Raw genomic sequence first — 21918 nt, 5'->3', positions numbered from 1 at the left:
AGAAGACATGAGCAATAAAGACAGATGCCTTGTAAAGATAAGCAGATCTTCAGCTTGAAGCAACAACATAGAAAAGAAAGAAAGCAAAGCAAACAGTAAGGCAGAGAAATTTCTTATTATGAAGGATAACGGTCCATGAGTTCACAGATGCAGTTAGAATTAAATACGCCGATGATGATAAGTCGTAATAATCTCTGTAATAGATGACACAGGGTGGTGTTTGGATGCAGAGACAAAAGAACAACAGAAAAGTAGAATCAAAGCTGCACTGTAAAGAGAATTATGGAATATGAAGGCTTTGAGTAAGATTCCTGTGATGATGAATGAATATAATCGAAAAGAAATAGCATTTGGACTCGTTCAATTTGAAACACAAGTAACAGGTCCCAGATAAAATGAGGGGAGTTCATAAAAGAAGAGCCTAAAAGTGAGAAGATGCTTAAAAAGTGAAATGTTAAAATAAGTATTTATCGGGTGTCCTATAAACAGGTCTGGAACCCAGGCAAATAGGCACAGTGTTGTCAAAGATATCTCTGATCTGTAAAAAAATAATAAATGAAATAACATTAAGCTCTGCTTCTAGATATGAGATACTGGGGACTCAATTTGTGGGAGGGGAATTGTGAACTTGATCACTAATGGTGATGAAAAAACAGTATGTCTTGTTAAAGTGGTTATAAACTAAAAAATGATACTGATTATATCATTTCTCCACATAAAATCTTATTTAACCCTGACTGAATAACCTTCGAGGCCCTTTGCAAAATGGGCTTACCCCCTCTAGCACCTCCTCATCCATACCTGGTAACTGTCTTCCAAGTACTGCGTTGCTACCTCACAGCATTCTTGCAGGAGAGTTAATGAAACAAAGTACCTAGGACCAGGCACGTAAGTGTTTCACAAATGCTAATTGCCTTACCGTTCAATTCCCCTTCCCTGGAGCCCTACATTCTCTCCACACCAGACTGGAGCATGCTGTGCTCATAACAGTTCTGTGTCTTTTTTCATATCCACTCTTAAACATCATCTCAGATATTTTCTTTGTTTTTAATTTGGCAAAACACAATTCATCATAGAGAACCAGCTTCAATGTCCTGTCTGTTTTGCCCTGCCAGGCAGAAATGATCACTATGTCTGAGCTGACCCCATAGCACTCTGGTCCTATTTCCCAGAATTTTACTTATTTCATTGTTTTTTCTCCCACTGACTACAAGTTCCTCGAGGGCAATCAATGGATCTAATTATTCTCTGCATATCCGGAGTTTAGCAAAGTTGATCATTCACTCATTCGTTCCATCACTAAACACTAATTGGGCAACTATAATGTTAGAAGCACCTTGGATACAGATTTAAGGACAAATGGTCACTGCTTTCAAAAACCTCCTGTCTGTTGTGGGAGAGAGGTCTAGTTAATAATGACTACCAGTGGGATGTCAGGGGATTTGTGATTTCTTCTTAATGCTATTTGTGGATTGTGTGCATATTTAAAATGAGGACTTTGTAAAATACAAGAAGATATTGATATTCTATTTTCACTTGGAAAAAAGAATTGCAGGTATGATGATAGAATTCTATAAGGGGTAATGGGGGCACCAAGGAGAAAGCTAAAAGGCAGACAGGTCAAGAGAAGCTTCGTAGAGGAGAACAATAATGGATTGCATCCATTAGAAACACAAACAACAGAGGTGGAGCCCTGGTCCTGTTCTTCCACCCAGCAGTGTACTAAGAAGGCTGAACTATGCTCAGAGAATTATCTTCTGACTTTGCAGTACTTTGGTTTCTTCATTCATATCTATTAAATTGTATGCTTAAGAAACCCCACATCTCTGATTCCATACAAATTTTAGGATTGTTCCAGCACTTTGAAAAATGTCATTGGAATTTTGATCAGGATGGCGTTGAAGGTATAGATTGCTTTGGGTAGCATAGATATTTTAACAATGTTTATTCTTCTGATCCATGAGCATGGAATGTTTTTCCATCTTTTTGTGTCTTCTTCAATTTCTTTCATGAGTATTCTGTAGTTCCTAGAGTATAGATCCTTTACCTCTTTGGTTAGGTTTATTCTGAGGCCTCTTATGGTTTTTGGTGCTATTGTAAATGGAGTTGTTTCTCTAATTTCTCTTTCTACAGTTGCGTTGTTAGTGTATAAGAAAGCAACTGATTTCTGTGCATTGATTTTGTATCCTGCCACATTACTGAATTGCTGTATGAGTTCTAGTAATTTGGGGGTGGAGTCTTTTGGATTTTCCACATAAGGTATCATGTCATCTGCGAAGAGAGAGAGTTTGACTTCGTCTTTGCCAATTTGAATACCTTTTATTTCTTTTTGTTGTGTGATTGCTGTTGCCAGGACTTCTAGTACTATGTTGAACAATAGTGGTGAGAGTGGGCATCTTTGACGTGTTCCTGATCTTAAGGGAAAGGCTCTCATCTTTTCCCCATTGAGGATGATATTTGCTGTGGGTTTTTCATAGATGGATTTTTTGAACTTGAAGAATGTTCCCTCTATCTCTATACTCTGAAGAGTTTTAATCGGGAAAGGATGCTGTATTTTGTCAAATGCTTTTTTTGCATCAATTGAGTGGACCATATGGTTCTTCTCTCTCCTCTTATTAATGTGTTCTATCACATTGATTGATTTGTGAATGTTGAACCACCCTTGCATACCAGGGATAAATCCCACTAGGTCAGAAAAGACCCTGAATCGCCAAGGAAATTTTAAAAAAGAAAAACAAACCTGGGGGCATCATGTTGCCTGATTTCAAGCTATATTACAAAGCAGTGATCACCAAGACAGCATGGTACTGACCCAAAAACAGACATATAGACCAATGGGACAGAATAGAGAGCCCAGATATGGACCCTCAACTCTATGGAGAAATAATCTTTGATAAAGCAGAAAAAAATATGCAATGGAAAAAAGTTTCTTCAATAAATGGTGCTAGGAAAATTGGACAGCTATATACAGAAGAATGAAACTCGACCATTCTCTAACACCATACACAAAGATAAACTCAAAATGGATGAAAGACCTCAATGTGAGACAGGAATCCATCAAAATCCTAGAGAAGAACATAGGCAGTCACCTCTTCGACATCGACCACAGCAACTTCTTTCAAGATACATCTCCAAAGGCTAGTGAAGCAAAAGCAAAAATGAACTTTTGGGACTTCATCAAGATAAAAAGCTTCTGCACAGCAAAGGAAACAGTCAACAAAACAAAGAGGCAACCCACAGAATGGGAGAAGATATTTGCAAATGACACCACAGACAAAGCACAGATTTCTAGGATCTATAAAGAACGTCTCAAACTCAACACCCAAAAAACAAATAATCAAGTCAAAAAATGGGCAGAAGACATAAACAGACACTTCTCAAAAGAAGACATAAAATGGCTAACAGACACATGAAGAAATATTCATCATCATTAGCCATCAGGGAAATTCAAATCAAAACTACATTGAGATACCACCTTACACCAGTTAGAATGGCAAAAATTGACAAGGCAAGAAACAACAAATGTTGGAGAGGTTGTGGAGAAAGGGGAACCCTCTTACAGTGTTGGTGGGAATGCAAGTTGGTATAGCCACTTTGGAAAACAGTGTGGAGGTGCCTCAAAAAATTAAAAATAGAGCTACCCTATGACCCAACAATTGCACTACAGGGTATTTACCCCAAAGACACAGATGTAGTGAGAAGAAGGGCCATATGCACCCCAATGTTCATAGCAGCAATGTCCACAATAGCCAAACTGTGGAAAGAGCCTAGATGCCCTTCAACAGATGAATGGATAAAGAAGATGTGGTCCATATATACAATGGAATATTACTCAGCCATCAGAGAGGATGAATACCCAACTTTTACATCAACATGGATGGGACTGGAGGAGACTATGCTAAGTGAAATAAGTCAAGCAGAGAAAGTCAATTATCATATGGTTTCACTTATTTGTGGAACATAAGGAATAGCATGGAGGACTTAGGAGAAGGAAGGGAAAAATGAAGGGGGGGAAATCAGAGAGGGAGATGAACCATGAAGAAACTATGGACTCCGAGAAACAAACTGAGGGTTTTAGAGGGAAGGGGGGTGGAGAGATGGGTTAGCCTGGTGATGGGTATTAAAGAGGGCATGTACTGCATGGAGCACTGGGTGTTATACGAAAACAATGAATCATGGATCAGTACATCAAAAACTAATGATGTATTGTATGGTGACTAACATAACATAATAAAATTAAATTAAATTAAAAAAAAAAAAGAAACCCCACATCTCATACCCAAAAGCAGGTACTCACAGACCACCTAAGTTGACCTTCTGGCACGATTCCAAGGGGCCATTCAGATTATTTTGTTTTATCTAATATTCTGTCATTCGAGTCATTTAAAAATACTGAGTACCACCCTCAAGATATACTGTTCTGTGATCAACAATGGCTCATTAATTTCAATTGTTATCTATGACTCACTTTAAAAAATAACTCATATTTTTGGGGTGCCTGGGTGGCTCAGTCAGTTAAGCAGCCGACTCTTGATTTCAGCTCGGGTCTTGAGCTCAGGGTCATGAGTTCAAACCCCATGTTGGGCTCCATGCTGGAAGTGGAGCCTGCTTAAAACAAAAACAAAACAAAACAAAAAACCCTGGTATTTTAATATTTCATACACTAAGCTTTGCAACATTTTTTCCCATGATTTGCCTGCAGAATTATATCCTAACCATACCTGCCAATCCTCTCCTTGCTTTGGCCCCTGCCATTTCCCCTGTGAGCTCCCAAATATGCATCTATTACTGATAACCTAAATGCTGGGGACAGATGAATGAGGCAGAGTCCCCGCTTTCAAAGGACTCCCATTCTTGAGTCCTCTGAACAGAGGTATGAGTAGAAGAATAACTTCAGTTCTCGATGTTACAATCTGATGGTTTCTTTCTTTCTTTTTTTTAAGATTTTATTTATTTATTTGTCAGAGAGATCACGTGAGCACAAACAGGGGGAGTGGCAGGCAGAGGGAGAAGCAGGCTCCCCGCTGAGCAAGGAGTCCGATGTGGGACTAGATCCCAGGAGCTTGGGATCATGACCTGAGCTGAAGGCAGACACTTAACCAACTGAGCCACCCAGGTATCCCAATCAGATAGTTTCTTACAGGATGTAATAGTGAAACCCTCTAGGCACAAACATTATAATCAGCCGTGATCAGAAAGGGGTTAATGTGCATGAGTTAATAGTTTTTAAGATCAAATATTTTTTAAGAGAACATATTTCCAGATAACAAAATAAATATCTGTGGACATGACATGGATATGTGATTTAATTATATCATTTACTATGTTACTATAACTATTTTGTATGGGCTCTCTGCATAAATTTCACATGCTTTGCTATTAAAGTAACATGTTACACAATTTTATCACTTTCACAATGAGGTTTATAATACTTTAGAATTGTATGCTTTGCTTAACACTGTGATTTATTTTGAGATATTATTATATTTCTGAAAAACCTAAATGAGTGCTAAATTTTAATTTTTAAAATTAAAAGCAAAAAGCTTATTTTACAAATTAGCTTTTACAAATGAGATTTGTTCCCAGTCTTTAAAATAACTGCTTCCAGAAAACAATGGTAAAAATTCATCTTGTATAGGTTCTTGTGATATTGTGATTTGGTCTCCATCCCATTTCTGGCACAAAGTTCTGAAAACCTGTAGAATTTCCTAAGTGAAAGAGCAATAAATGTGTCTTACTATTCATAGCAAACCTCTTTCAACCCCACTTGAGTTTATGTGAATGAGGTGACTTTTGGAAAGCACCTATAGACGAGGGCTGGTTGCCAGGGGAACCAACCATGAATAGAAGGTTGGAATTTTCAGTCCCACCCCCTGATTTCCCGGGAGGGGAGAAGAACTAGAGGTTGAATCAATCACCAGTGGTCAGTGATTTAATCAATCATGCCTAAGTAATGAAGCCTCCATAAAAACCCAAAAGGAGGGGGTTTGAGAGCTTCTAAGTTAGTAAACCAGAGCACTGACTCATGTCATCATGCCAGCCCCCAAACTCCATAGGGACAGAGAAGCTCCTTTGTTTGGGGCCTTACCCTATGTACCTCTTCATCTGGCTATTGATTATATCCTTTAAATAATAAACTGATAGTCAGATGAGTGAACTGATTTCCTGAGTTCTGTGAGCCACTATAGGAAATTGATTGAACCCAAGGAGGGGGTCATGGGAACTTCTGATGTGTAGCCAGTAGGTCAGAAGCACACCTGACAACCTGGACTTGTGATTGGCATTTGAAGTGGGGAGCAGTTTTGTGGGACTAAGTCTTGAACCTGTGGAATCTGATGCTGTTTCTGGGTAGACTTTATATGCATGGGTTTATTTCTAGGCTCTCAATTCTAATCCATTGGTCCATATGCCTGTTTTTTAATGCCAGTACCATACTGTTTTGATTACTATAGCTTTGTACTATAGTTTGAACTCTTCATGACCAGTTCTCCAATGAGAAAGGGGACGCTTGTGCACTGGCTGGTGGGAATGTAAAGTGTTATAGCCACTATGAATAACAGTATGGAGGTACCTCAAAAAATTAAAATATAACAACCATATGATCCAGCAGTCCCACTTCTGGATATTTATCCAAAAGAAATGAAATCACTATATCAGTTCATCAGTGGATGAATGGGTAAAGAAAATGTGTGAGATACAAACACACACACACACACACACACGAATATTATTCACCCATGAGAAGGGAAGGAAAATCCTGCCATTTATGAAAACATAGATGAACCTTGAGGGCATTATGCTAAGTGAAATAAAACAGACAGAGAAACACAAATACTGTATGATCTCATGTATGGAATCTAAAAACGCTGAAGTCATAGAAATGGAGAGTAGGATGGTTGCCCCAGGGGCTGTGGGTTTAGGATAAATGGGAAGATGTTGGTCCAAGAGTACAAACTTCCAGTGATGAGGAACAGTTCTGTGGATCTAATATATAACATGGTGACTGTAGTTAACAAAACTGTATTGTATACTTCAAAGTTGCTAAGAGAGTGGATCTTAAATGTTCTCACCATAACAACAACAATAAAAAATGGTAATTATGAGAGGTGAAGGATGTGCTAACTAACCTGATTATGGTAATCATTTTGCCATATACATACATATGAAATCATTATGTTGTACACCTTAAACTTACACAGTGTTCTATCTCTATAAAGCTGGGGGGAAGACATGAAGGACCCTGCTATCCTAGGGATAACTCCTGGTGTTTGATAGCTCTCAAGACTGGGATCCAGTCTGGGGGCTTCAAATGCCCCCTACTTTGGTGGCCCCACCATACTCATGACACAGCTTCTCTCTGCTGTTTCCTATCTACTTTAACTCTCTGGGCATCTAGAGCACAAGTTCCCAGTGAGAGAGAAACTGGCTGAGCTGATTAGTCTCAATCCAGTATGAAAGGCCTTTCTTGGCTGGTGTATGTGGATTTCCAGGGTCTAATCAATTGTGGCCGAGGCAACAGGATCAAATGACATGAAGCTTGACAGCCTATGCATCAGCAGCAGTTAGGGTTGCTTTGTCCCAAGGAGTCTGTACGTGTCAGTTCCCTAGAGTTTCATGGTCTGTCTAGTTCACTTCTATAGCTTGCTTTCATCCAGTGATTGGTATTATTTCATATTTTTATACCAGGAACTACCTAGGATGCTAAGTTTTGAGTTACTAAGTGTAGAACAGAACAAACATCATGTTTGATTAAAGAATAAACCATGTGTTGTACTTTTTCTAGGGTACTGAATCTTTAGGGTGACTCTGGAAGTAAAGATAATAATAATACAAGGCATTATAAAACAAGATATCAAGATAGAAAGATCAGCCTAGGTACTATAAAATGGAGTGTCAGATTCTAAATCTAGGGTTTTGGAAAAAGTCAAGGTAATTTACAGCGTTAATAGTAGGTGTAAACCATTGCTTAAGCCTATAACATCTGGAAGGGTATGAAGATACTATACCTTATGGGAAAGAAAAAAGTCTTATTATGTAATCCAATACAAATACATAAACACACACACTGAAAGGTCATCAGGGAAACGTTGGGTAATCTGTTCCTTCTGTCTGTTCTCTCTGTCCAGGCTCTCACCCTATCCCAATCCCAGTCAATTGATCCCTTTGGTGTTCTCCTCAGTAAGGCTGACAGGGCAGCATCTGTGCTTTGGAAGAGGATTGTAGGCCCCTCCGAGAAGGGAAAACATCCACCAGACCAACTCTTTTCTCTTTCCTGGTTGATACTGATCACCTTTATAATGTCAATGCAGAGGGCTGTTACATTCTGCTTCTTTTTTAAAAAAAAAAAAAAAAAAGCTTTTTTTTTTAAAGATTTTATTTATTTTATTTCAGAGAGAGAGAGCACGAGCAGGGGGAGCAGCAGAGGGAGAAGGAGAAGCAGATTCCTGCTGAGCAGGGAGCCCGATGTGGGACTTGGTCCCAGGACCCAGGGATCATGACCTGAGCCGAAGGCAGATGCTTAACGACTGAGCCACCCAGGCGCCCCTCTTTTCTCCACTTTAAAGACCCCTCCCACGATGGAAGATGGGGAGTAAAAAGGGGGTTGATGGGAGAAGAAAAGCCTACCTGGCACACGGTCTTAATGACAATTAATGGAGACTGGAATCTGGTAAGCCCTGGCCTTGCTGTTGCTGGCTTTCACATTACATTTGCTTGCTCTCCCTAGTATACAAGTCATTTGCATTCAAGTTGACTCAGTCCCAAACAGGAAAGGAAGAATAGATTACATTATGTTAAAGCTTATAGTCCTGAATGACACAGGAGCTATTGCAAATGCATTGAAAAATTTCTGGGTTTAAAAGACAAGTCCAGTTGTAAAGTTTCTATAGTTTTGTGTATATTGGTGAATAAGGACAATTGAATACATTTGCCTTTGTTTGATGGGATTTGTGTTTAATTTAGTGACATTTCAATTATAGTAGTTTATAAAATCAGGAGTTTATGTTTAAAATGGGGGAATTTCACACAAACCCAAATAGTAAAAATATAATCCCAAAGTTCCTGATGTTTTCAAAATCTATCACTGACAAAAAAACAAATGTAATGATACAGATTTTAGCCTTAAAGATTTTATTTATTTATTTATTTATTTATTTGAGAGAGAGGTGGGGAGGAGTGGGAGGGAGAGGGAGAGAGAGTCCTAAGCAGACTCGGAGCTGAGCACACAGCCCAATGCAGGGCTCGATCCCACAACCCTGAGATCACACCCTGAGCCAAAAACCAAGAGTCAGATGCTTAGCCGACTGAACCACCCAGGCATGCCTGATTTTAGTTTTACATGGAAAATTTAGAGAAGAGGGACACAAGCTTGTCAATGTGGTAAAGATAAATTTTCTTTAATAAAAGAAGCTTTCCAACTCAAATGATACTATGTGGCCAAAGTCATTTTTACAGAAATAATGCCATCTCGGATAGTATTTAGCCTTTTAACCCTAAGATTTATGTGTACTAATTAGACTTAATATGATTTCATTGTTGGCTCTAATTGTATAGTTAATTATATTTCATTATTAGCACTCCTGACGACAAATCCATTTCAGATTTCTTATCATTTTCTCATCATCACAAAGTCCTGCCAACTCCACCTCCGAAGTATTTATTTCCACCACCAACACCACCCCCATTGCCATCCCTCACTCATACTGTCGGCATTAGCTCCTAATTGGTCTCCTGCTCTCTTCACTCTGCTCCATCTCTCATCTGTTCTCCACATTGCAGACAGAAGGAGTGTTCGCAGATGCACACGTGTGAGGAGGAAGACCAACTCTTCATATGGCCGGCAAGGCCCGTATGATCTGGTCCTTACCTACCTCCTGGGTCTCATCTGGCACAGGCTACTGCTGATCCTGTGTCTTTGGGAACCTCATACGGAGCTCCAGCCGTAGAACTCTACACATGCATTTAGGACCCTCTGTCCTCTCCCCTCCCCTCTTTACCTGATTAACTCCAAGTGCCTTTCAGGTCTCAGCTCAAGGGCGACTTCCTCTAAGAGGCCTGCCCTGATCCTTCCCTGACCAGCTCAAACACCTGTCTACGGACTATGACTAGCACTATGTAACTATCTTTCTTAGCTCTTGTGATGGTCCTACTACTTTATTGGCTTGGTGATCATTTGATTAATGTCTCTCTCCCCTACTTGACTAGAAGTGAAATGAAGACAGGAATCATGTCTGTATTTGTTCACTTCAGGGCCTAGAAAAGTACCCGGGACATAATTGGCACCCAATAAGTGTACGTTGTATGAATAACTATGAAAATAGCCAAAAAATAAACATAAGTACATTTAGCATATGGATTGAAATGTGTAGATGCAAAATTATTATTCCATGAGTCTATTTTAACAATTAAAAGAAAAAATAACAAAATTCAGTTTAGGTTTTTATTGTTTATTAGGAGATACTAAATTACTCAAAGGGTTGTTTTACTAAAATGTTTAGTTTTTCATGCCATTCATCAATATTAAGTAACCAAAATATGCATGTCAACCTCAAATTCCTATGACATCCTTTCTACCTTCCAAAGTTAAAAAATTTATTCACTCATGCTTTTGAAAAATTAAAGTGATTTTCAATTTTGGCTTTGACTGAGTTCTCCAGCTTTTTTAAAAATAAAGAAAATACTGGGGCGCCTGGGTGGCTCAGCCGTTAAGCGTCTGCCTTCAGCTCAGGTCATGATCCCAGGGTCCTGGGATCAAGCCCCGCATCGGACTCCCTGCTCAGCGGGAAGCCTGCTTCTCCCTCTCCCACTCCCCCTGCTTGTGTTCCCTCTCTCGCTGTGTCTCTCTCTCTGTCAAATAAATAAAATCTTTAAAAAAAATAAAAAATAAAAAATAAAGAAAATACTACAGGGGCGCTGGGTGGCTCAGTTAAGTGTCTGCCTTTGGCTCAGGCCATGGTCCCAGCGTCCTGTGATCGAGCCCCGCATCGGGCTCCCTGCTCCGCGGGAAGCCTGCTTCTCCCTCTCCCACTCCCCCTGCTTGTGTTCCCTCTCTCGCTGTGTCCCTCTCTGTCAAATAAATAAATAAAATCTTTTAAAAAAATAAAGAAAATACTACAAAAACCTTAAAATGGAAAGTGTTACTGGTGGTAAGTATAGTAAGAAGAACAGCAACAATTTCAGAAAACTAGGAGTACTGTGCTCTATTTTAAGGTGTCTAGGTGGTTGCTCATAATTTATGTTACTACTTCAATAAATATTGCTGTTTGTGAATTTTTCCTTGCCTGGACCTCGTGCAGGTTTAAATGTGTTTAAAGATTTGGGTAGTTAACTTTTATGGTCAGAAACCTTTGATTCCAAATTTATAATCTGGTGCTTTATGTGAAATAGACATGTGCACATAGTCTGGAAGAAAAAATTCCATTACCACATTGAACAGAAACAGAATTAACTCCTTAATTTTCTGTGCAGTCTTTGAGGGAATTCCCCCGCCGACCCCCAGTGTACTATTTAATTTGTAATAGCTTGACTACTTAAATAGAAATATTTTACCTGAGTCAGACATTAGCAGTTAGATACTTTGGTAATGTAAGAAGATACTTTAAAAACAAATCATGCTAATGATTTAAGAGCACTTTGTGTTTCTTGTTCATGGCTTATCCATATCATCTGAAAATAGTTCATGGCATAAAAATGCATTTAATATTTGTGGAGTGATAAAGTGTATATGTAAGTCTAACTTTAAAAGCTTGCTTAATATATAAAATATGAATCTTTCAGTTTGGGAAATTAATTAACTCAGCTCATCTTAATGGCTTTGCAATAAGTGGACTGGTGGGTCTCATGCTTTAGAGAAAATAGAGGTATATTTCATTTGTAAATAGGAGAAATCCTTTTCAGTGAGTTTTTAATGTGTAAAAGAGGCTGCGGGCCAGAATGACATATTCATAATTACTGTGATTTAATTCATATTCAGTTTATTCAAGCCTGCAAATTCAACTTACAGATATTGATGTTTTATTTATAAATCTAATACTTGTGTGTTAAAATACAAAATGATGACTTTCATTTTTCTTTGATTTCTAAGAGATCATAAATCTGAGAGTTTAATTTTTCATAATCTTTTATTTATTTTTTAAACACCATGGGTACAAAAAATGGTAAGTATAGTAAGTACCACCATATAATATATATATACTGAAGCCCACCCACCACTGGCTTAAGAAATAAAGTATTACAGATAATTTTGAAGTTCAAAGACTACTTCTTCTGAAGTCTATTTCTACCACCCACACCACTACCATTCTGAATTTTATTCTATAAATATTTACTACAGATAATATCGTATATTGTTTTGTTTACTTTGAAATATAATAAGTAGTATGTCACAGGTTGGGCTCTCAAGAAGCAGATGCTGACATTGAGTTTGGAATATTTCTGTGGCTTGTTTTTTCACTCTTTTTTAAAACATGGAACTGTTTGCTATATAGAAGTTTTAATTTTTTTACACTTTTTAAAAAAAAATCCAGGGTAGTTAACATAGAGTGTTATATTTATTTCAAGTGCACGATATAGTGGTTCAACAACTCTGTACATTACTCAGTGCTCATCATAAGTGTGCTCTTTAATCGGCTTCACCTATTTCACCCATTCCCCCACCCATCTCCACTCTGGTGACCATCTGATTGTTCTTTATAGTTAGGAGTCTGTTTTTTTGGTTTGCCTCTTTTTTTATTTGTTTGTTTTGTTCTTAAATTCCACATATGAGTGAAATCATGTGGTATTTGTCTTTCTCTCACTGAGTTATTTCACTTACTATTAAACCCTCTAGATCCATCCATGTTGTTGCAAATGGCAAGATTTCATTCTTGTTTGTGACTTAGTAATAATCCCATTGTATATATCTACACCCATCTTCTTTATCCATCCACCTATCGAAGGAGGCTTGGGCTGCTTCCGTAATTTGGCTGTTGTAAATAATGCCACAATAAACGTAGGGGTGCATATATCTTTTTGAATTAGTGTTTTTGTATTCTTTGGGTAAATACCCAGTAGTAGGATTACTGGATCATATGATAATTCTATTTTTAACTTTTTGAGGAATCTTTATACTGTTTTCCACAGCAGCTGCACCAGTTTGCATTCCCACCAACAGTGTACAAAGGTGCCTTTTTCTCCACATCCTTGCTAACACTTATTGTTTCTTGTGTTTTTTTTTATTTTAGCCATTCTGACAGGTATGAGGTAATATCTCATTGTGGTTTTGATTTGAATTTTCCTAATGATGAGTGATGGTAAGCATCTTTTCATGTGTCTGTTGGCCATCTGTATGTCTTCTTTGGAAAAAATGTCTGTTCATGTCTTCTGCCCACTTTTTAATTGAATTATTTGGGGGGTTTTTTTGGTGTTGAGTTATATCAGTTCTTTATAGATTTTGGATATTAACCCTTTATTGGATATGTCATTTGCAGGTATCTTCTCCCATTCAGTAGGTTGTCTTTTAGTTTTGTCAATTGCTTCCTTCCTGTGCAGAAGCTTTTTATTTTGATATAATCCCAATAGTTTATTTTTCCTTTTATTTCCCTTGCCTCAGGAGACATATCTAGAAAAATGTTGCTACAGCTCATGTCAGAGAAATTACTGCCTATGCTCTCTTCCAGGATTTTAATGGTTTCAGGTTTCACATTTAGGTCTTTAATCCATTTGAGTTTATTTTTGTGTATGGTGTAAGAAAGTAGTCCATTCTTTTACATGTAACTGTCCAGTTTTTCCAGCACCATTTGTGGAAGAGACTATCTTTTTCCCAGGCAAGACTGACATTCTTGCCTCCCTTGTTGAAGATTAATTGACCATATAATTGTGGGTTTATTTCTGGACTCTATTCTGTTCCATTGATCTATGTGTCTATTTTTGTGCCACTATCATAGTGTTTTGATTACTATAGTATATTTTGTAGTATATTTTGATATCTGGGATTATAATATCTCCAGTTTTATTCTTCTTTTTTCAAGATTGCTTTGGCTATTCAGGATCTTTTGTGTTTCCATATAATTTTAAGATTATTTGATCTAGGAGTGCCTGGGTGGCTCAGTCAGTTAAGCATCTGCCTTCAGCCCAGGTCATGATCCCAGGGTCCTGGGATCAAGCCCCGCATTGTTGTTGGCATATAATTTTTCATTATATTCTCTTACAATCCATTGTATTTCTCTGGTGTTGGTTATTTCTCATCTTTCATTACTGATTTTGTTCATTTGAGTCCTCTCTCTCACTCTCTTTTTATGAGTCTGGCTAAAGTTTTAACAATTTGGTTGATCTTTTCAAAGAACCAGCTCCTGGTTTCATTGATCTTTTTTTGATCTTTCATTGATTTTTTTTTTTAAGTTTCTATATCATTTATTTCTGCTCTAATCTTTATTGTTTCCTTCTTTCTACTAGTTTGGGACTTTGTTCTTCTTTTTCTAATTCTTTTAGATGTAAGTTTAGGTGGTTTATTTGAGATTTTTCTTGCTTCTTGAGGTAGGTTTATATTGCTATAAACTTTCCCCTTAGAACAGCTTTTGCTGCATCCCAAAGATTTGGGGCCATTGTGTTTTCACTTTCATTTGTCTCCATGTATTTTTCTGATTTCCTCTTTGATTTCTTGGTTGACTTTTCATTGTTTAGTAGCATGTTATTTAACCTCCATGTATTGTGTTCTTTCCAGACTTTTTCTTGTGGTCAATTTCTAGTTTCATAGTATTATGGTCAAAAAAGATGTATGATATGACTTCAATCTTTTTTACTTGTTGGGACTTATTTTGTGGCCTAATATGTGATATATTCTGGGGAATGTTCCTTGTGCACTTGAAAAGAATGTGTCTTCTGCTGTTTTAGGATGGAATGTTCTGAATATATCTATTAAGTCCATCTGGCCCAGTGTGTTATTCCAAACTACTGTCTTCTTTTTTATTTTCTGTTTGGATGATCTATCCATTGATGTTAAGTGGGCTGTTAAAATCCCCTACTATTATTGTATTACTACCGATTGCTCCCTTTACATTTTTTACTAGCTGCTTTATGTATTTGGGTGTTCCCATGTTGGGTGAACAAATATTTACAATTGTCCTATCTTCTTGTTGGATTGTTCCCTTTATGATTATATAGTGTCCTCCTTTGTCCCTTTTTATTGTCTTTGTTTTTAAAGTCCATTTTGTCCAATATATGCATTGCTACCCTGGCTTTCTTTTCACTTCCATTTGCTTGACAAATGCTTTTCTATCCCCTACTTTCAATCTACATGTGTTTTTAGGTCAGAAATGAGTGTCTTATGGGCAGCATGTAGATGGGTCTTGCTTTTTCATCCATCCCATCACCCTATGTCTTTTGTTTGGAGCATTTAGTCCATTTACATTCAGAGTAATTATTGATAGGTATATATTTATTGCCATTTTGTTAATTGTTTTATGGGGGGTTTTGTAATTCTTCTGTCTCTTTATTCCCTTGTTCTCTTCTCTCATAGCTTGCTAACTTTCTTTAGTGATATACTTGGATTCTTTTCTCTTTAATTTTTGCATATCTCTTAACCAATTTTTGATTTGTGGTTACTATTAGGTTTATATATAACATCTTATGCATATAGCAGTCTATATTAAGTTCATGGTCACTTAAGTTTGAACCCATTCTTTACTCCTCCCCCCCGCCACTATGTTTTAGGTATATGGTGTGATACTTTACATCCTTTTATTCTGTGAATTCCTTGACTGATTTCTATACATATACTTAATTTTACTGCTTTTGTGTTTCCTACTTCTCTTACTCTTACTTATGGTCTTTCCACTCAAAGACTCCCCTTTAACATTTCTTGTAAGACTGGTTTAGTGGTGGGGCGCCTGGGTGGCTCAGTTGTTAAGCGTCTGCCTTCGGCTCAGGTCATGATCCCAGAGTCCTGGGATCGAGCCCCGCATCGGGCTCCCTGCTCAGCGGGAGGCCTGCTTCTCCCTCTCCCACTCCCCCTGCTTGTGTTCCCTCTCTTGCTGTGTCTCTCTGTCAAATAAATAAAATCTTAAAAAAAAAAAAAAAAAAGACTGGTTTAGTGGTGATGAACTCCTTTAATTTTTGTTTGTCTGGGAAACTCTTTATCTCTCCTTGTATTCTGAATGATAGCCTTGCTGAATAGAGTATTCTTGGCTGCAAGTTGTTTTCTTTCAGCACTTTGAATATATCATGCCACTCCCTTCTGGCCTCTGAAGTTTCTTTTTTTTCCAAGATTTTATTTATTTGAGGGAGAGAGAGAATTTGCACGAGCAGGGGGTGGGGCAGAGGGAGAAGCAGACTCCCTGCTGAGCAGGGATCCTGACTCAGGGCTTGATCCCAGGACCCTGAGATCATGACCTGGGCCAAAGGCAGATGTTTAACTGACTGAGCCACCCAGGTGCCCTTGGCCTCTAAAGTTTCTGCTGAAAACTCAGCTTATAGCCTTATAGGGTTTTCCTTGTATGTAGCTGTTTTCTTTTCTCTTGCTGCTTTTAAATTTTTTCTTTTTAGCACTACTTTTTGCCACTTTAGTCACTATGTGTCCTGGTGTGGACCTCCTTGGGTTAATTTTGTTGGAGGGCTCTCTGTGCCCCCTTCATCTGGATTTCTGTTTCCTTCTCCAGATTTGGGAAGTTTTCAGCTATTATTTCTTCAAATAAATTTCTGCCCCCTTTTCTCTCTCTTCTCTTCAAATCCCTGTAATGTGAATGTTATTTTACTTGATGGTGTCACTAAGTTCCCTTAGGCTGTTTTCATTTATTATTATCTTTTTTTCTCTCTCCTATTCACCTTGATTATTTTCCACTCCTCTGTCCTCGGGGTCACTGATCTGTTCTTCTGTTTCCTCTAGTCTACTATTTATTCTATCTAGTGTATTTTTTTTAAGATTTATTAATTTATTTTAGAAAGAGAGAGAGTGTGTGTGAGCATGAGTGGGGGGATGGGTAGAGGCAGAAGAGAGAGAGAATCTCAAGCAAACTCCCACTGAGTGGGAAGCCCGATGACACAGGGCTCAATCCCATGACCATGAGATCATGCATGACCTGAGCTGAAATCAGGAGTTAGACCCCCAACCAACTGAGCCACCCAGGCACCCCTTCATCTAGTGTATTTTTAATTTCAGTTGAGTTCTTCATCTCTGATTGGTTCTTTTTTTTATATTTTCTATCTCTTTGTTGAGGGTCTCACTGAAGTCCTCCACACTTTTCTCAAATCCAGTGAATATCTTTATGACCATTACTTTAAATTCTCTATCAGGTATATTACTTATCTCTGTTTTGTTTACCTCTCTTGCTGTGACTTTGTCCTCTTCTTTCATTTGGGACATATTCCGCTGTCTCCTCATTTTGTCTAACTCTGTGTGTCTGTTTTTAGGTGTTAGGAAAGTCAGCCAATCTCCTGCTCTTGAAAGTAGTGGCCTTATGAAGAAAAGGTCCTGTAGTGCCCTGCAGTGCAATGTCCCCTGTTCACCAGAACATGGCACTTCAGGGGTATCTCCTATGTGTGTCGCATATGCCCTACTGTTGTGGCTGAGCTGCATTTGCCTTCAGTCCAGTTGTCTGCAATGGTTCTCTTTGCTTGTTGTGAGCAAGATTGGGTCCCTATGTTGTTAGTGGGCCAGTCTGGGGGGCTGACTTGGACTTAAGTTGAGTCAGACAAGGCATTTGCCAGAGATGCAGTAGCTTCAAACTGCAGGGTGCTTTCCCTTTGTTATCCCTGAGAAGATTTTATTGGTGGGTGGGCCCTGCAGTCAGAAATGATGTCTGTTTCCATCCCGCTGTGGGGGCCACAGTCAGACTGGTGTGTGTGGTTATCTTCCTTTTGTTCCCAGGCAGGAGTTTGCTTGCATACTGCCAGGCTTATGGGACCACTTTGGATGGGCTCTGGCCAAGGGCATAATTGAGGGGGCAGGTCCACAGGAGAATTTGGGGGTATGGCATGCTGTGCCAGGAAGGACCACACAGGCCACTGGAGGTGGGGAGGTGCAGTCACAGCTTCCAGGGGGTAAGGGGGGGAACTACTGCCAAGGCCAAGTAGATTGGAGGAGGCAAATCAGCAGAAGCATGCAGGGGCAGGGCATGCGGTTAGCAAGCTAGGTGGAGTGTGCACAGTATGGTTCCCACAGGTGTCCATGTATCTAGGCTGGGGGTAGGGGGAGGGAAATGGCACCCACCAGCTCTTTTGTTCTTTGAGAAGTGTCCCAAAGATCCTGCCCCTCCAGCACATGCTCTGAGATTAGTAAAGAGATCTCCTTCCTGTATACTCCAGATGTTTTTCAAACTTTTGTTTCTATGCTGTATCTTAGTATAGCTGTTTGTTGTACTGTTCTTTATGGCAGAGACTCTGCATCTTTGATAACCACATCTCAGAAGTGATCATGTCTGCTGTATTCTATTGGTCACATACACCAACCTTAATCCAATGTTGGGAGTGAACTACCCAGAGGTGGGGATCATTGGGGACCATCTTGGAGGTTGCTGGATTAATTTGCCAATACTTTTGCTACAATTTTTGTTCTATGTTCGCAAGTGAAATTGGACTATAATTTTTCTTTCTTGTTGTCAAGTTTATGCCAGCCTCATGAAGTGAGATAAGTAGTGTTCTCTCTTTTTCTGTTCTCTGAAAGAGTTTGTCTATAATATCAGAATAGTTCAGAATTATTTATTCCTTCACCGTGGCAATTTAATGTGAAGCCATCTAGGGCCCCAAATTTTCCTTGATTCAATTTCTTCAACTTCACTGAAAGATCATTTAGGTTTTAGCACAATTCAGTTTTTCTATTTCTTCTTGAGACAGTTTGTGTAAATTGCACTTTGATAAAATTTGTTCCTTTAATCTACATTTTCAAATTCAATGGCATAAAATTGTTCATAATGACTTTTTATTCTGTATTTAGTATTTCTAGCTTTTATGTTAATGGCCTTTTTTTCTGATATTGGTTATTTGTGCTGTCACTCTCCTTTTTGTATTGATCTCATCAGATGTTAATTTATTAGGTTTTTTGAAAAATCAGTCTTTGGTTTTATTGATTCTGTTGGTTTTCTATTTAATTGACCTCTTCTTATTTTTAACATTTCCTTTCTTCTACTTTCTTTGGGTTTATTTTGTTCTTTTTTTAATTTCTTAAATTATATCTTAGTTTATTAATTTTTAGACTTTTTCTAATATGAATATCTTACACCATAATTTTCCTTTAAGTATTCCTCTGCTGAATCTTGTAAGTTTTTATATGTACTATTTTAATTATTGCTCAGTTCAAACTATTTTTTTACAGATTTTTTATTTTTATTTATTTTGAGAGAGAAAGAGAGTGTTTGTGTGAGCAGAGGGAGGAGCAGAGGCAGAAGAAGAGAAATAATCTCAAGCAGACTCCACGCTGAGCATAGAGCCTGATATGGGCTCAATCACATGACCCTGAGATCATGACCTGAGCCAAAATCAAGAGTTGGATGCCTAACCGACTGAGCCACCCAAGCACCCATGAACTATTTTTTTAATTCAACTATATCTTCTTTGATCCATGAGTTACTTGGATATCTATTTAATTTCCAAGCATATGAAGATTTTCTTGAATTGTGGTTTGTTTCTAACTCATTATATTATGTTAGGAAAAATATACTTATTATTTCAATCTTATGACATTTGTTTAGGATTGCTTTAAAATTATTTAGTCAATTCTTATAAATGTTTTGAATGTGCTTATTATATACAGTACTCAATATGGGTTTATTAGGTCAAAAACATTAATCATGATGTTTAAATCATGTATATTTTTAAGAATTGTTTTTCTCTATCAATTACTGAGTGGTTATATTAAAATACCACAGTAAAGTGTGGATTTGTCTGTTTCTCTTAATAGTTCTATCAGTTTATAAGTTGAAATTTTTTTTCCATTGCTTTTTTTTTATTATGTTATGTTAATCACCATACATTACATCATTAGTTTTTGATGTAGTGTTCCATGATTCATTATTTGCATATAACACCCAGTGCTCCATGCAGAACGTGCCCTCTTTAATACCCATCACCAGGCTAACCCATCCTCCCACCCTCCTCCCCTCTAGAACCCTCAGTTTGTTTTTCAGAGTCCATCGTCTCTCATGGTTCATCTCCCCCTCCGATTTCCCCCCCTTCATTCTTCCCCTCCTACTATCTTCTTCTTCTTCTTTTTTTTTTTTAACATATAATGTATTATTTGTTTCAGAGGTACAGATCTGTGATTCAACAGTCTTGCACAATTCACAGTGCTCACCATAGCACATACCCTTCCCAATATCTATCACCCAGCCGCCCCATCCCTCCCACCCCCCACCACTCCAGCAACTCTAAGTTTGTTTCCTGAGATTAAGAATTCCTCATTGTAAGTTGAAATTTTTAAGTCAAAATGAACCTTTCATAATAATAAATTATCCTGTTTATCCTGAATCACACAATTTGTCTTTTTTTTTATTATGTTATGTTAATCACCATACATTACATCATTAGTTTTTGATGTAGTGTTCCATGATTCATTGTTTGCGTATAACACCCAGTGCTCCATGCAGAATGTGCCCTCCTTAATACCCATCACTAGGCTAACCCATCCCCTCACCCCCTTCCCCTCTAGAACCCTCAGTTTGTTTTTCAGAGTCCATCGTCTCTCATGGTTCATCTCCCCCTCCGATTTCCCCCCTTCATTCTTCCCCTCCTGCTATCTTCTTTTTTTTTTTTTAACATATAATGTATTATTTGTTTCAGAGGTACAGATCTGTGATTCAACAGTCTTGCACAATTCACAGTACTCACCATAGCACATACCCTCCCCAATGTCTATTACCCAGCCACCCCATCTCTCCCACTCCCCACCACTCCACCAACCCTCAGTTTGTTTCCTGAGATTAAGAATTCCTCATATCAGTGAGGTCATATGATACATGTCTTTCTCTGAGTGACTTATTTCACTCAGCATAACACTCTCCAGTTCTATCCACATCATTGCAAATGGCAAGATTTCATTCCTTTTGATGACTGCATAATATTCCATTGTATATATATACCACCTCTCCTTTATCCATTCATCTGTCAATGGACATCTTGGCTCTTTCCACAGTTTGGCTATTGTGGACATTGCTGCTATAAACATCGGGGTGCACGTATCCCTTCGGATCACTACATTTGTATCTTTGGGGTAAATACCCAGTAGTGCAATTGCTGGATCGTATGGTAGCTCTATTTTCAACTTTTTGAAGAACCTCCATACTGTTTTCCAGAGTGGCTACACCAGCTTGCATTCCCACCAACAGCATATGAGGGTTCCCCTTTCTCTGCATCCCCACCAACATCTGTTGTTTCCTGACTTGTTAATTTTAGCCATTCTGACTGGTGTGAGGTGATATCTCATTGAGGTTTTGTTTTGGATTTCCCTGATGCTGACCAATGTTGAGCACTTTTTCATGTGTCTGTTGGCCATTTGGATGTCTTCTTTGGAAAAATGTCTGTTCATGTCTTCTGCCCATTTCTTGATTAGATCATTTGTTCTTTGGGTGTTGAGTTTAAGAAGTTCTTTATAGATTTTGGATACCAGCCCTTTATCTGATATGTCATTTGCAAATATCTTCTCCCATTCTGTCGGTTGTCTTTTGGTTTTGTTGACTGTTTCTTTTGCTGTGCAAAAGCTTTTTATATTGATAAGGTCCCAATAATTCATTTTTGCCCTTGCTTCCCTTGCCTTTGGCGATGTTTCTAGGAAGAAGTTGCTGCAGCTGAGGTCGAAGAGGTTGCTGCCTGTGTTCTCCTTTAGGATGTTGATGGACTCCTGTCTCACATTTAGGTCTTTCAACCATTTTGAGTCTATTTTTGTGTGTGGTGTAAGGAAATGGTCCAGTTTCATTCTTCTGCATGTGGCTGTCCAATTTTCCCAACACCATTTGT

General features: G+C 38.3%; 1 long non-coding RNA gene across 1 annotated transcript in view; it reads left to right on the top strand.

The window, feature by feature from the left end:
* LOC118529785 (uncharacterized) overlaps nucleotides 1-21918 on the top strand; it is a 98513-nt gene that overhangs the window by 52426 nt on the left and 24169 nt on the right. Inside the window, exon 3 of the long non-coding RNA XR_013448510.1 lies at nucleotides 8392-8668. This is a non-coding gene — a long non-coding RNA (uncharacterized LOC118529785). The remainder of the gene's footprint in view (nucleotides 1-8391; nucleotides 8669-21918) is intronic.

This window comes from Halichoerus grypus, chromosome 6 (assembly GCF_964656455.1).
Source record: "Halichoerus grypus chromosome 6, mHalGry1.hap1.1, whole genome shotgun sequence".
Lineage (NCBI taxonomy): Eukaryota > Metazoa > Chordata > Mammalia > Carnivora > Phocidae > Halichoerus > Halichoerus grypus.
The sequence above is the reverse complement of the archived record's forward strand: the minus strand, read 5'-3'. Positions and strand labels throughout refer to the sequence as shown.